The following is a 6,003-nucleotide window of genomic DNA, read 5'->3' on the forward strand; positions in this document are numbered from 1 at the left end:
CACCCATTGAAGGAATCAGAGAAAGAACTGGAAGAGCTTGAATGGGCTCAAGACCCCATACGTACAACAACGCCAACCAACCAGAGCTTCCAGGGACTAAGCCACTACCCAAAGACTATATATACATGGACTGACCTGGGCTCCAACTCATAGGTACAATGAATATCCTAGTAAGGGCACCAGTGGAAGGAAGCCCTTGGTCTGCAAGACTGAACCTTGAGTGAACAGGATTGTTGGGGGAGGGGTGGTAATGGGGTAATGGGAGGAACACCCATATAGAAGGGAGGGAGAGGGTTAGGGGATTTTTGCTTGGAAACGGGAAAGGTAATAACAATTGAAATGTAAATAAGAAATAAAGATGGAAAAAAATTCTCCTCAAAGACTTTAATCCTGCTGCCTCTGGAAACCATGTTGAGGTCCGTGAGCTGTTGCTCCAAGCAGGGGAGCTTCTCTTGCAGTGATCACAATGACTGCAGACTCATAAGTGAGAAAAGAGACATTGAGGATTCTGTATAATGCCACCCCACTAAAAAAAAAAAAAAAAACAATCCAGACATGAAACCAACATGAAGAAAGTCCTTAAAATTTTTAATAATGATGTTGAAGTGTAGCTCTTCACAGCTGAAGGTTTCTGGCAGGGGGAGGGGGAAAGGAAAGGAGACTCAGGGGGCTGGCCACTGGGAGTTTGACCATGCTCCAATGAGTATATATGGGTAACACAAATTGGACTTGGTGGGGTCTAGGGAGGAGGGGTAGAAGGGTGGGAGGGTGGGCCTGGGAGGAACGGGAAGCAAGTGTAATGACGGTACATTGATTGTAATTCCTAAATATTAATAATAGTTATGTTTTCCAACAAAATCAGCTCAGTTTGCTTCATCAGATTGTTGTTTTAGGTTTTGATTTTTTGGTTTGGTTTGGTTTGGTTTTTGTTTTAACAATGAAATTGGTTTACTATTTACATTAGTTTGCAAAAATATATTATAAAAACGGGAAAAATAGGCGTAGGTCTTGAAAGATGCCTCAGCAGTTAAGAGCACTTGTTGCTATTCCACAGAACCCAGATTTGGTTCTCAGCACCCACATGTTTACTCACAAACCATTTATAACTCCGTTTTTAGGGCTCTGACACTCTCTTCAGACCGCCCTGGGATCCAGGCACACATGTACATGCAAACATTCAAGCCACAAAAATAAAATAAATATAAAATAAACAAATAAAAATGTAGATTCTTAAAGGGAAACCAACTATTCTATAAGATCTCTCTCTTTCTCTCTCTCTCTCTCTCTCTCTCTCTCTCTCTCTCTCTCTCTCTCTCCCTCCGCTCTCTCGCTCTCTCTCCCTAAGTGTGTGTGTGTGTACTGCTTCTAACCAGGCAGGCTTAGGCAGTATTAGAAAGCTAGCTGAAAGGCCCCATTGCTAAAAACAACACCTACTCAACTCATCCAACATGGCAGTGTAGAGCTGGTGCCTACATAGAGCCTTCACTCCTACTTTCCAGAATCATGGATGCATGAAAATACTCTGTGCTCTGTCAAGGGAAAAAGGTAAACACCAAGCCAACCTCAAACCCTTTATCTACAGTAGTGTTATGCCTATAAGATATGAAAAGGACTTGGGGAGGAGAATAAGATCAAAATATATTTAAATTTTAAAATGGTTTCAAACAATAAAACTATAATAAAGAAAAATATGAAAAGAAAATTTTGCTGTAACAGATGAAGGACCAGAACCTCAAAATTCTCCTATACAGTCCTGAGTACTCAGAATTAGTGTTATAAATTTATAATTTTCAAGCCTCATAGATTATTTTCTATACAAATCTCCTGCAGAGCATTATAAGGACTATAATACGCTATACTCCCCTTCTCTGTATCACTCAGGAAATCAGGGTATACTTTTCTGACAACCCAGTATGAAGCGGATCTCTTAAACCAAGACAAACACCAAGCTAAAATATCACCAACTTCTCTTTATTTTTGTCACGTGACCCAGAGCAAAGCACAACATGGGGTAAGTGAGAAACCACTGGTAAAGACACAGGTAGACACCAGGTCTGGCAGGAGAGTTCCTACACAGGAAGCCAGAAGGACTTCGTGGAGCCTTGAGAGGCCGATGGTTTAGACCTCTGATGACTCACAACAGGGATAAGACTGTGAGTGTGTCAGGCTGTACAATCTTATCTACACACAAAACAGCTTTCTAGGATGTTCTGGACAAGTATCTCAAGATATCTTTATATCCCCAGAGAAATGTTTACATGTGTTCGCAGAGTACAGAGGAAAAGCACGTGAGAGGCTGAAGAGCCTGCTCAGCACTTTACCAGCTGGAGACACGTGGTACCAGCACACCAAAGGCTCAGGAACTTAGAGCTGTTCTCACTCCCTCCTACTGGGCAGCCAACCCATGTGGGCACAATGCTTTGTGCACAGTGTAAAGTTTATCCTTGTGTATTCAAGTGCTGGTTTCTCTGCCCTCATATCTTGTTTCAATCTGGACTGGCATTGTAGTGCTTATGTCTAGAGTCTCCTGTCTCAAGTCTATATAAACAGTTCTTGCCATTTATTCTCTGCCCTATCAGTAAATGCTGATCACCCAATGACTGGGCAGAAGAGAGAACGGGCTGGGGGTGAGGGGTGCTTCCATCAGCCGAGAGGAGGAGAAAGAGAGGAGAATTCAGATTGATGGCTGGGAGAAGATCCAAGAAGACACCGTGGGAACAAACCTCTAAAGCAAAGAGAGCTGGGACAATCTTAAATGGCAAGCATCATGGAGATGAAGCTGGGAAGTGACCAGATTAGCATAGAGGATTATTAGATCAACAACTGCCCAGATATTGAGATGCAGCTTGAAATAAAACTTACTTTCTCTGTGTGGTTATTGGGAACTAGCAAAGGTGAAGAAATACAACTGCAGGAGCACTTCATTGGTTTGCATGTATATTAAAAATAATTCATTTTGCAAACTCATTAGCCTTTTTAGATATAGCACAGTCTTCTGATAGTGTTTTCTCAGAGTCAGCACCCATACACTGTGGTCCAGAAGGCAGCAAGGCTGCATCTCAAATGGCAGCCAAAGTGGGTAAGAGAATCTCCCATGTTATAGATTTTGGTGGTAGACCTATAATTAAAACAATAAAAAAATATATAATACATTTGAATATGAGCTATTTTTTATCTTTGAGTTGAGAAATAGTCCCAAAATGTTTTACTTTTTCCTTTGTTGTTGTTGTTGTTGTTTACTTGTTGAACAATAATTTATTCCTGGATCTCTCCCCTCAGCCTCTACAATTTGAGGTCCTTTTCTCCTTGTAGATCTTGTTTGCTAGTTCAGGAAGAGGGATGGGGCAGGGGCTGTCGGAGACACTGCTCTATGAGCCTCTTGGGTGGTTGTAACTGTCTTCTCTGTACTTGAAGAACAGCATTCTGCAGATCCAGCGCCTCATGCACTCATTGGTGCTCTCACCAGCCCCCTTTTTCTGGATGCCTTAAACTCAAGGCCAAAATAATTCTCCCAAGATCTGGATGCTGTCAAGGGTGGCTCAAAACAGACACAGAAGGAAACCATTAGCCAGCTGCATTTCCTTTGTCCTGGATGTCAGTCCAACCTAAGATTGGCAAAGAAGTGCAGGCTTGGGGTCTCCAAGAGATCCACAAATCATCTTGGATCTGCCCAAACCAAAGAACTCACCCATCTCAGCAGAATCAGAGGAACTGGTTAGCATGTTCCTTCTTAGAACTCGTGATTCCAGCCATGTAACGTGGCACCCTGGCTGACCTCATAGGTAGCAAAGATTAATAGGTAGAAAGGTAAGCTGTCTTGTAACCCTTGTGAATAGATTTGCGACCTCTTTTCAGTGATGGGGAGACACCCATATGGCCTAGGGGTGCTGTGATGAGAGGAAAGAGTCTGCCCAATCTCAGTCATTGATAGGAACTCTGTAGAAAAAGAGCTGAAAGGTAGACTAGAGTTCCAGCGGGTTGAGGTAGGAAGGCTGCTCCCTGCAGTAGAACTCCAACGGGCGGTAGATGGAGGCTTCCAGAAGCAGAGCATCATTGACGGAATCCAAGCCTATGCCCAGCTTCTGATACCAGCAGATCTGCCCCGGCGAGTGAGGGAAGAGTCCATGATGTCATCTGACATGAGGAAGAAAGCCTGGAGCAGTTCTACACACCAGCCCACAGCCAGGGCCCACTGAAGTCTCTCAGCATCCTGTTTCCTCGGCTCCACCAGCTCCTGGAAGGCCTGTACCACCGTCAGACCCCGATTGTACTTGCCTCCTACAGCGTTGTACTCCAGGACCTCCTTGAGCCGGGTAATAGCATCCCCGTCTCTGGGTGTCCCAGTTCATCCTCAGTCAGCACCTTGACGATCTGGGAGAAGTGCTGGATAAAAGTCTGCTTTTCTTGGTTATAAACATCCAATTCCTGGTCCCCACTCATTCTGACAGAGGAGCTAAATGCCCTGTGCTTCAACGCAGATTCTCCTCAGTTTACTTATTTTTATTCCATTTTTATAAAGCATTATTTTCTTAAAAGCATTTCTCGTCCTTTTTTCTCTTTCTGAAATAGCATTCTCTCCACTTGCCTTAGTTTTAAAATAAAATTTTCTAAGAAATGTCTTTCTTTACATGAAATGCAGCTTTTGTGCTAAAGCTCTCAGTCTTGTACCTCTGCCTCTGATGAGGTTCCTTGGGTTATGATATTTGGCCAATTCTGATAACGCCACAATAAACAGTGTTGCTATTAGAAGTTAGTCATTTTCATACAATTTGTTTAAAAGCAGTCAATCCACACCGATGCAGAAACTGAACGATACAGTCCAAGCTGAGAAATGCCTGGTACCACTGGAAGCTGAGGCAGGCTCCTGGGGGCATATTGTCAACTCCAGAAGCCAACCTGCTGATAACGTGATTTCAGACCCTGGCCATGGGACTTCAAAAAAAATACATATCAAAAGTGGGAGGGGTTGAGATTTGGCTCAGTGGTTGACGCTTGCCTAAGCGCAAGGCCCTGAGTTGGGGTCCCAGCTCCGGAAAAAGAAAAAAAAAAAAAAAGATGGGATCAGACAGGAAGAGGAGGGGAGGGGGAGGGGGGGAGGAGGGAGGGAGGGAGGGAGGGGAGGAGGGAGAGGAGGGGGAGGAGGGAGAGGAGGAGGGGAGGGAGGAGAGAGAGGAGAGGAGAGGAGGAGAGGAGAGAGGAGAGGGAGAGAGGCCAAATCTTTGGAGATCCTGAGTTCATACTAGCAGGAGTTGTCATGGTCAGAGCTCAGAGGCTAGGAAGAGTTAGCACCAATAACACCAGCTTGGTGAGTTTCTTACCAACTTTGTATCTTAGAAGGCTTGTGTACAAGAGGACTGAACACATTTAATCAGAAGATCAACACAGAAGCCTTCCAAATGGGAACTAAAGGGATTTGCTACACAAGCCTAGTGACCTGAGTCCTATCCCCAGAACCCAGGTAAGGGTAGGAAGAAAGAACCAACTCCACAAAACTGTCCCCTAACCTCCACATGTACCCTTGTCACGTGAGCGGACACGCACCCACATGCACACGCACACCACCACCATCAACAACAACAACAATAAACCCAGCTTCTACATTTTAAAACCTGTGTGTGTGTGTGTGTGTGTGTGTGTGTGTGTGAAGATGCCCATGGATGCCAGAAAAGGGCATCAGATGCCCTGGACCTAGAGTCCCAGACAGTTTTGAGTGTTCCAAAGTGGGTACTGGGAACCAAAGTCAGGTCCTGTGAAAGTGCGGCAAACACGCTTAACCACTGAGCTAACTCTCCAGCCTCAGCTTCTACTTTCTAGTCTTTGCTTCAGTAGGTTAACAGTTACCATAGGGACGCAACAGCAAGGACAAAGCAAATTACATAATACATTGTACTTTACTCCATAAGAAGGAATCTATGTGTACACTCTGTTAATGATTTGTTTGCTCTGCTTTAACCTTTCATCCAGATGGAATCCAAGTGACTGCTCAAGAGGAATTCAAGATTC

The 6,003-nt window shown here is 44.2% G+C and overlaps 1 pseudogene; it reads right to left on the reverse strand.

Annotated features, from left to right (window-relative positions):
- Positions 1 to 3,702: 3,702 nt before the first annotated feature.
- Positions 3,703 to 4,458, reverse strand: LOC116884887 (annotated as a pseudogene).
- Positions 4,459 to 6,003: the final 1,545 nt, after the last annotated feature.

The sequence above is a fragment of the Rattus rattus genome, chromosome 1 (assembly GCF_011064425.1).
Source record: "Rattus rattus isolate New Zealand chromosome 1, Rrattus_CSIRO_v1, whole genome shotgun sequence".
Classification (NCBI taxonomy): domain Eukaryota; kingdom Metazoa; phylum Chordata; class Mammalia; order Rodentia; family Muridae; genus Rattus; species Rattus rattus.